Source organism: Callorhinus ursinus, unplaced genomic scaffold (genome assembly GCF_003265705.2).
Source record: "Callorhinus ursinus isolate GAN/ISIS: 27379988/994484 unplaced genomic scaffold, GSC_fseal_2.0 scaffold50, whole genome shotgun sequence".
NCBI lineage: Eukaryota > Metazoa > Chordata > Mammalia > Carnivora > Otariidae > Callorhinus > Callorhinus ursinus.
In genome coordinates, this window is record NW_027397112.1 from 6,196,391 (window position 1) to 6,206,066 (window position 9,676).

The window sequence follows — 9,676 nt, forward strand, 5'->3', positions numbered from 1 at the left end:
AATCAAATACATTTTACCAACGTGTGGGAAAATTTAATTATACGAATAAAACCGTTGACTGTAAAGTTTAAGTGATAGGAGAAAACATCAGGGAAGTGATAAGGCACTCATTTCCAAGAGAGAAAATAAAAGGTTCTGTATAATTCTGATAGTCAAGATTAAAAGGAAAAAAAAAAAGCCTGTATCAGCCTTTTATTTATCCCCCGATGCACTAACAGTGCCACATCTGTCTGAAGACTATAAGGTACAATAGCCTGAAGAAATTCATCAACAAAACTCTGTTTGGTTTTTTAAATTATCCTCTTCTAATATTTTGTGTACTGATTTGTAGGAGGCTACATGTCCTCTGTCAATTTCAGTATTTAACATCTGCCCAGGGGTCTGCTATATTTTGAACACTAACAATTTACCCAGTGCATTTCTAACCATTAGTGATTATAATAACTGTCATTGTTTGAGCACCTCCTCTGTGGCATGGATCATATTTCTGATAATCGAACCTATGACGTAGGTGTGATTTACTAGTTATCATTCCATTCTCTGTCTCTAGCTGGTCACTTCTCAAACCCCTCTCTCCTCTAACCTGCCTGCCCAGGATAGGGCTGTCCACATTCTTGGAACACTTTTTTGGTAAGATTTTACTTACTTATTTGTCAGAGAGAGAGGGAGCACAAACGGGGAGTGGCAGGCAGAGGGAGAAGCAGGTTCCCCACTGAGCAAGGAGACTGATGTGGGGCCCAATCCCAAGACCCTGGGATCATGACCTGAGCCAAAGACAGACACTTAACCAACTGAGCCACCCAGGCATCCCTCTTGGAACACTTCTAAACTAAGAGCCAATAGTAGCTTCAGCCTCTGGCTCATCCTTCCTTCATAGTACAAAGATATTTAAACCCTAAATCTGAAAATTTAAAAAGTTAGCAGTTCTAAATGCTAATCATTATACAGTTCCTTATCTCACACAAACATAATCTCATCTTCCTTAAAATATTTTGCTCTAATGAATACTTTGCTCTAATGGGGACTTTTCAAACTCTAGGAGTTGCTGAAGAAAGGGAAAAAAGGTTAGAAGATCTATAAACCAATCACCATTACCATGAGTTATTTTGAAATTGGGGTGAGTTCTCTATAATTTGGGACTGAGAGGCAGTAAATATTATTATTATTCAATATTCCATGCAACATTATTATTCTTATTTGAGCCTACTCTGGAATTACACAAGATGGCATAATTCATCTCAATATTCATTGAATAAAACTGCAACCCTGAGTTTTAGGGGGAAAAAAATTGGAAAGGAAAATGTTAATGCAAGTGGAGGAAATGAATCAGTTTATTGCTTCATCTCATTCTTTTCTCCTGCTCCCCCTCTCTTTTTTTAAAACTCCAGTGGCCAGGGGCGCCTAGGTGGCTCAGTCTGCAGGGAGCCTGCTTCTCCCTCTCCCTCTGCCCTTCTCTCCCATTCATGCTTGCTTGCTCTTTCTCTCCCTCTCAAATAAATAAATAAAATCTTTAGAGAAAATCCAGTGGCCAAACTGACATGGCTTCTTATAATGATGAGATATATGTTATAATTCCTGTTTTACTGACAAAGATACAAAGACTTGAAAACTTAAGTCATTTGTAGAAAGTCATTCATTGAGTAAACATCAAAAATGTACAGTTCAGGGCGCCTGGGTGGCTCAGATGGTTAAGCGTCTGCCTTCGGCTCAGGTCATGATCCCAGGGTCCTGGGATCGAGTCCCGCATCGGGCTCCTTGCTCAGCAGGGAGTCTGCTTTTCCCTCTCCCTCTGCCTCTCCCCCTGCTTGTTCTCTGTCTCTCTCACAAATGAATAAATAAAATCTTGAAAAAAAAATGTACAGTTCAAATTCAAGTAGTAAGCATAGAATTCTGTTTACTAGAAAACATCTTTTTCTTCCATTTTGTAATCAGATGTCTCTATTGAGTTTTATCTTATTATATGTATTTCTTATGCAATTCTAAATAAATATCACCGATTTTGTGCAAAAAAAAAAATATAAAGTACTTCTTGTGGTGAGGGGCAAGTGGAAATCTTAGCTAAAAGTACCAGTGTCAGACTCACCCTTGAAGCACTTGGGGATTTCAATGGTGCCATCGATGCACTGAGCATCCTTTGTATAGCTACACTTCTGTTCCTTATTCTTGCAGAAGAAAGAAACTTTTTCACCATGCGGCATTCCATCCTTGAATTTTTCTTGAAGCTTTACTCTCTCTCCTTGGTATAGCACAGTCGCTTTTTTAACAGATAATTTACAAGAAGCTGAAAGAGACAATATTTTTAGTCAAGATTTAGGAGTCCAGTTAGTCTTCCTTAAGGATGATGTAGCGTTTGGAGCAGTAGATGAGTACACGTGAAACACATTGCTCAAGACAGGAAGATTCCAAGAGTGTTCATAGTGAGTAACATCAGTGTCATTGCTAATGGAAGTTCTTTATCAATAGAACCATTAGTCACGGCTTCCAAGGTGCCCTTTTCCCCCCTTGTAGTAGCCACTTAAGAAGGTCAAAGCAGAAGCATCAAATTTTAGGCTTCAGTGAAAAAGAACTTCTACGAGATACTGCCATTTCATATAAACCTCCACTGCCCCACTTAGATCCCATTTATTGAGCTAGTGTGTCCATCCACCAGCCACTGTGAGCACTGGCTGATGATAGTTCACAAATGTTCCTTTCTCTGAAAATTGCCCTCAGCCATAAGGGAGCCATCTCTTCTGGGAGCAAATCAGCCCCCACACCAGGGTCAGGGAAGGGAGGAGCCCGTAGCCAATGACTGACCAATAAGGAGATACAAAAAGCAGGTCCCCATGCCTTTTAGTGGGATCAACTCTAGGGTAGAATTCATGGTCCAGAGCTCCCAAGGGGATGAAATTGAAACTGGACTCTAGTTGAGACCACCTATTTGTTCAAAACTTAGTTTCTGGATCAGCAGCAGCAGCATCACTTGAGAACTTGATAGAAATGCAAATTCTCAGGTCCTACCCCAGATCTACTGAATCAGAAACTCTGTGTTTAAATAAGCCCTCCAGGTGATTCTGGGGCACAGTGAAGTTTGAGAACCAGTGCCTACTTGATCCTACCTGCCTCACTTTCTCCTGAGACACTCACTGAATAAACCATCTGCACCTGAATCCCTGTCTCAGGCTCTGCGTCTAGGGGACCCCAACTAAGACACTAATTATACATCATTCTGTCTGCTGTGCCTAATTTCCTTTTCTGCTTCAACTGCTCAGCCCGGTAGCAACCTGAGCAGAAATATAGTGCTAGGTTATAGTTCTTTGCATAAGCATGACCCTGGATCAAGGATAAATACCCAAACTCAAAAGGAACCAGTGTTCCCAGGAAAAGATACCAGTTAGTGATAAGTCCTTCGGCTGAGAGGTCCTGGTGTAGAGTCCAGCCAGGTTCGAGGTGAGTGAGCAGGGAAACATGAATGAGAGAGACAATGAGGCCACTGAGGTATGGAAAGAGTAGTAATAGGGCCTGGCTTTCGGTTTGAATCCTCAGGACCGGTTGTATTTCATTCCCTCATCTTCAGTGTCCATACAAATGCCTGTTGCCTGTTTATGATAAACCCCCATTTCCTTGAACTAGCTTGAATGTGTGATTGGTTTCTGCAACAAGGAGAAGAATCTAGACTAGAACAAAGCAGAAAAGGATGCTCACAGGAAAACAAGTAGAGGAAACCCACACAATTTTCCACCATATCATCAATGCTTACAAAGGATCTGTTTATTTCCTACAGTTTCATCTCAAACAAACTTGCTAAGCACCAAGTCCCCCATGCACATGTGAGTCCTAAAGTCTTTCACATACAAATAACTGTGAAGCAAGTCTGAGCAACAAGTGGAAAATTATTGGAACAAGAAAATGGCAAGTAAGGGTAATCCACTGGATAAGTTCACAACGTATTAAGACCTCACCCATATTTCATACCTTTACAACTTGGTTGTGCAGACCAGTTTCCAAATTTGCTACATTCTACTTCTTGTGGGCCATCCAAGACAAATGTATCATGGCAATCATATATAGCTTTATCCTTGTAATAAAGTGTTTGTTTTGCAGGATACTTCACAAACCCATTGTCTGGTCTTGATGGGAATGGGCATTTTACTTCTAAAAAGTGTATTCAATAAGACATATTAGTATAAATAGTAGTGCTGTCCCATAGCTACAGAATATTTACGTTCCAGTCTCCATTACCCCATTCAGTCACTGGGTGTTCCTGTAGCTGGACTACAATTTCTAGGGACTTAGGTGCTTAATTCTGTCCCCCTTTTCTTATGCCCACAGAACCCTAGATATTAAAAAAGAAACAACAACACTTTGAAAGTAAATCAACGAGTTACCAAGTTCTTTGGGCTCTCATACAATCACAGTGTATTATTTATTCCAAATTTCATCTCCATGCCATCTAAAATGGTGGGTTTGAAAGAAGAAAAAAAAAAAGCCTCTCTCTTTTAATCAACAAACCATGAAATTAAAACACAAAGACTCCCTCCACGCACACTAGCACACCGTTATTGGATTTCAGATGTTAAATTTAATTCTTATGAATGTCTTCATTCCATACAAGAAGCCAGAATGAAATGTGAAGGAGAAACATGGTGCTGCTTCCTGGCACCTGAATCTATGAGTCTATAATAATACTTTCAAAATAATCCACAGAAGAAAAGAAAAGCTTGTTTCTACAGAAGAATGCAAGCTAATCAATATAGAAAAGATAGAAAGTCACCAGTTTGCCTGAGTCATAACTGACTAAGTCGGGGATCATCAGAGGATGCCAAAATGCCCACTAGAGAGTAGATAGTCACACCATCTCCAAGTATCACCCACCATTTGCTTTCCAAAAAGGGAAAGAAGATCTGACACAACCCACCTGACCAAGGGCTCAAACGAAGCATGACCAGTGATGACTCCTGATGTGATAGAATGGATTCTTATCAAAATCATTTAGCTTGAATCTAATCACAAGTAAATCATCACCTAGAGTCAGATGATGGAATATTCTACAAGACAACTACACTGTATTGTTTAAAAATGTCAAGGAGGGGCACCTGAGTGGCTCAGTCAGTTGAGTGTCTCTTTTTTTTTTTTTAAGATTTTATTTATTTATTTGACAGAGAGAAAGCACAAGCAGGGGAAGCAGCAGGCAGAGGGAGAGGGAGAAGCAGGTTCCCCGCTGAGCAGGGAGCCTGATGAGGGACTCAACCCCAGGACCCTGGGATCATGACCTGAGCCTAAGGCAGATGCTTAACTGACTGAGCCACCCAGGCGCCCCTAAGCATCCAACTCTTGATTTTGGCCCAGGTTATGATCTCAGGGTAGAGAGATTGAGCCCCAGGTCAGGTTCCATGCTGGACATGGAGTCGGCTTGGCATTCTCTCTCTCTCTCCCTCTCCTCTGCCCCTTCCCCCCTACACCTCACACATGCTCTCTCTCTAAAAAAAAAAAATAGAAAAAAATAATCTACAGGGGAGCGGAGCAAGATGGCGGAGGAGTAGGAGACCTGGATTTCGTCTGGTCTCAGGAATTCAGCTGAATAGGGATCAAACCATTCTGAACACCTACGAACTCAACAGGAGATCGAAGAAGAGAGTAGCAACAACTCTCTGAACAGAAAAGCGACCTCTTACTGGAAGGTACGACGTGCAGAGAAGTGAATCCGAGGCGATATTCGGGAGGATAGACGGCGGGGGAGGGGGCCTCCGTCGGCCGCTTCTGGCAAGTGATGGAGCCGCAGAGCACAAAATCGGAACTTGTAGAAGTCGGCTCCGCAGAGGGACAACCCTCGCAGGACAGGGTGGTCTCAGGACCCTCGGGGTCACAGAAAGACCGGGGATGCCTCAGTACGGCAGAGCTCCCAGGTATCGGAGCGGGGAAGCCGGCTACAGAGACGGAGCCGAGGTGCGGGCTCTCAGCTCGGGGTGGCCATAAACTGTGATCCGCAGCCCCGTCGGGCCACTGCTCCTCCAGCAGGGACCCAACAAGCGGCAGATCCAGGGAGACTCCCTTCCTCCCCCGGGAGGAGCGGCGCAGGAGCGCACCGCAGGGATCTGCTGGGTTTGGAGACTCCACACGGGGTCGGGTGCCAGACATAGAAACGCTCGGTCACAGGCCAGGTGAGCACGCAGTGCGGCCAGAGACTGGGGACACGGGAGCGACTGACTGCTTTTCTCTGGGGGAGCACTGAGGAGCGGGGCCCCGAGTTCTCGGCTCCTCCCCGGCGGCGATTGGGAGGCCACCATTTTCACCCTGGTCCTCCAAAGCTGTACCAAGAGCTTGCAGGGAACAAAAGCTCCCAAGAGCAAACCTGAGCTGATTACTTAGCCGACCCAGCAAGGGCAGGGCTATTCCGCCTCCGGCAAAGACATTTGGGAACCACGGCAACAGGCCCCTCCCCCAGAAGATCAGCACGAACAGCCAGCAAGCCAAGACCAAGTTTACCGATCAAGTAGAACGGGAGAACTCCAGTGCTAGGGGAATACTGTACACAGAATTCATGGCTTTTTTACCATGATTCATTAGTCTTTCAAAGTTAATTTTTTAAACTGTTTTTATTTTTTTTTTGTGAATTTTTCTTTTTCCCTTTTCCAACCAACATCTTATCAATCCCTTGCCTGGGTGGCTCCGTCATTAAGTGTCTGCCTTCCACTAAGGTCATGATCCCAGGGTCCTGGGATCGAGCCCCACATCGGGCTCCCTGCTCGGCGGGAAGTCTGCTTCTCCCACTCCCACTCCCCCTGCTTGTGTTCCCTCTTTCGCTGTCTCTCTCTCTGTCAAAAAATAAATAAATAAATTTTTTAAAAATCCGGTTTTTTAAAAAAACATTTTTATTTTTCATTTTTAGAGTCATATTCTATCCCTTCATAGTAGTTACTTTTATTTTTGGCATATATATATATAAGTTGTTCTCTCTTTAAAATTTTGAGATACAGTTTCTTCTAACAGATCAAAATATACCCTAAATCTCTAGTGTATGGCTTTTTTCCAGTCTCCTGCCTGATCACATTCTCTCCCCTTTTTTTTCTTTCTTTCTTTCCTTTTTTTAAATCCTCTTCTTTATTTTTTCAAACACCTTCTGATCAATTCCTCTTTTAAAATTGTTTATAATTTTCATTTTTACAGTCCTATTCCATCCCTTCATCGTATCAACCCTTATTTTGTACATATATAAGTCTTTCTTTCTTTCTTTAAAATTTTAGGAGGCAGTTTCTTCTAACAGACCATAATACGCCCAAAATCTAGTGTGTGACACTTATCTATGCACCAGCCTGATCATATTTGATCATATTCTGGTTTTTTGGTTTTGTTCTGTTTTTGTTTGTTTTTATCTTTTTCTTTTTCTTTTTTTTCTCTTTCTTTTTCCTTTCTTTCCCCCTGGTTTCAGGTCTTTTCTGATTTGTTTAGAGTATATTATCTGGGGACGTTGTTAACCTGTTAGCATTTTGTTCTCTCATTCATCTATTCTCCTCTGGACAAAATGACAAGATGAAAAAAAATCACCCCACTAACGACATTAGTACAATGTCGGACCTAGAGTTCAGAATCATGATTTTAAAGATACTGGCTGGGCTTGATAAAAGCATGGAAGTTATTAGAGAACATTTTTGGGAGAAATAAAAGAACTAAAATCTAACCAAGTCGAAATCAAAAAGGCTATTAATGAGGTGCAACCAAAAATGGGGGCACTAACTGCTAGGATAAATGAGGCAGAAGAAATAATCAGCGATATAGAAGACCAAATGATGGAAAATGAAGAGGCTGAGAAAAAGAGAGAAACAACTACAGGATCACGAGGGCAGAATTCGAGAGATAAGCGATACGGTAAGACGAAACAACATTAGAATAATTGGGATCCCAGAAGAAGAAGAAAGAGAGAGAGGGGCAGAAGGTATACTGGAGCAAATAATAGCAGAGAACTTCCCTAATGTGGGAAGGAAAAAGGCATCAAAATCCAGGAGGCACAGAGAACCCCTCTCAAAATCCATAAAAATAGGTCAACACCCCGACATCTAAGAGTAAAACTTACAAGTCTCAGAGACAAAGAGAAAATCCTGAAAGCAGCTCGGGAGAAGAGATATGTAACCTACAATGGGAGAAACATTATTGGCAACAGACCTATCCACAGAGACCTGGCAGGCCAGAAAGGACTGGCATGAGATCTTCAGAGCACTAAACGAGAAAAATATGCAGCCAAGAATACTATATCCAGCTAGGCTGTCATTGAAAATAGAAGGAGAGATAAAAAGCTTCCAGGACAAACAAAAACTAAAGGGATTTGCAAACATGAAACCAGCCCTACAAGAAACATTGAAAGGGGTCCTCTAAGCAAAAAGAGAGCCTAACAGCAGCATAGATCAGAAAGGAACACAGACAATATACAGTCACAGTCACCTTACAGGCAATACAATGGCACTAAATTCATACCTTTCAATAGTTACCCTGAATGTAAATGGTCTCAGTGCCCCAATCAAAAGACACAGGCTATCAGATTGGATTGAAAAACAAGACCCATCCATATGCTGTCTGCAAGACACTCATTTTAGACCCAAAGATACCCCCACATTGAAAGTGAGGGGTGGAAAACCATTTACCATGCTAATGGACACCAAAAGAAAGCTGGGGTGGCAATCCTGATATCAGACAAATTAGATTTTAAAACAAAGACTGTAATAAGAGATGAAGAAGGACACTATATCCTACTTAAAGGGTCTATCCAACAAGAAGATCTAACACTTGTAAATATCTATGCCCCTAACGTGGGAGCAGCCAATTATATGAGGCAATTAATAACAAAAGCAAAGAAACACATTGACAACAATACAATAATAGTGGGGGACTTTAACACCCCCCTAACTGAAATGGACAGACCATCTAAGCAAAAGACCAACAAGGAAATAAAGACTTTAAATGACACACTGGACCAAATGGACTTTATAGACATATTCAGAACATTCCATCCCAAAGCAATGGAATACACATTCTTCTCTAGTGCCCATGGAACATTCTCCAGAATTGATCACATCCTAGGTCACAAATCAGATCTCAACTGGTACCAAAAGATTGGGATTATTCCCTGCATATTTTCAGACCACAATGCTTTGAAACTAGAACTCAATCACAAGAGGAAAGTCAGAAAGAACTCAAATACATGGAGGCTAAAGAGCATCCTACTAAAGAATGAATGGGTCAACCAGGAAATTAAAGAAGAATTTAAAAAATTCATGGAAACCAATGAAAATGAAAACACAACGGTTCAAAAACTTTGGGATACAGCAAAGGCAGTCCTGAGAGGAAAGGATATAGCAATACAAGCCTTTCTCAAGGAACAAGAAAGGTCTCAAATACACAACCTAACCCTACACCTAAAGGAGCTGGAGAAGGAACAGCAAATAAAGCCTAAACCCAGCAGGAGAAGAGAAATCATAAAGATCAGAGCAGAAATCAATGAACTAGAAACCAAAAGAACAGTAGAACAGATCAACGAAACGAGGAGCTGGTTCTTTGAAAGGATTAACAAGATTGATAAACCCCTGGCCAGACTGATCAAAAAGAGAAGAGAAATGACCCAAATCAACAAAATCATGAATGAAAGAGGAGAGATCACAACCAACACCAAAGAAATACAAACAATTATAAGAACATATTATGAGCA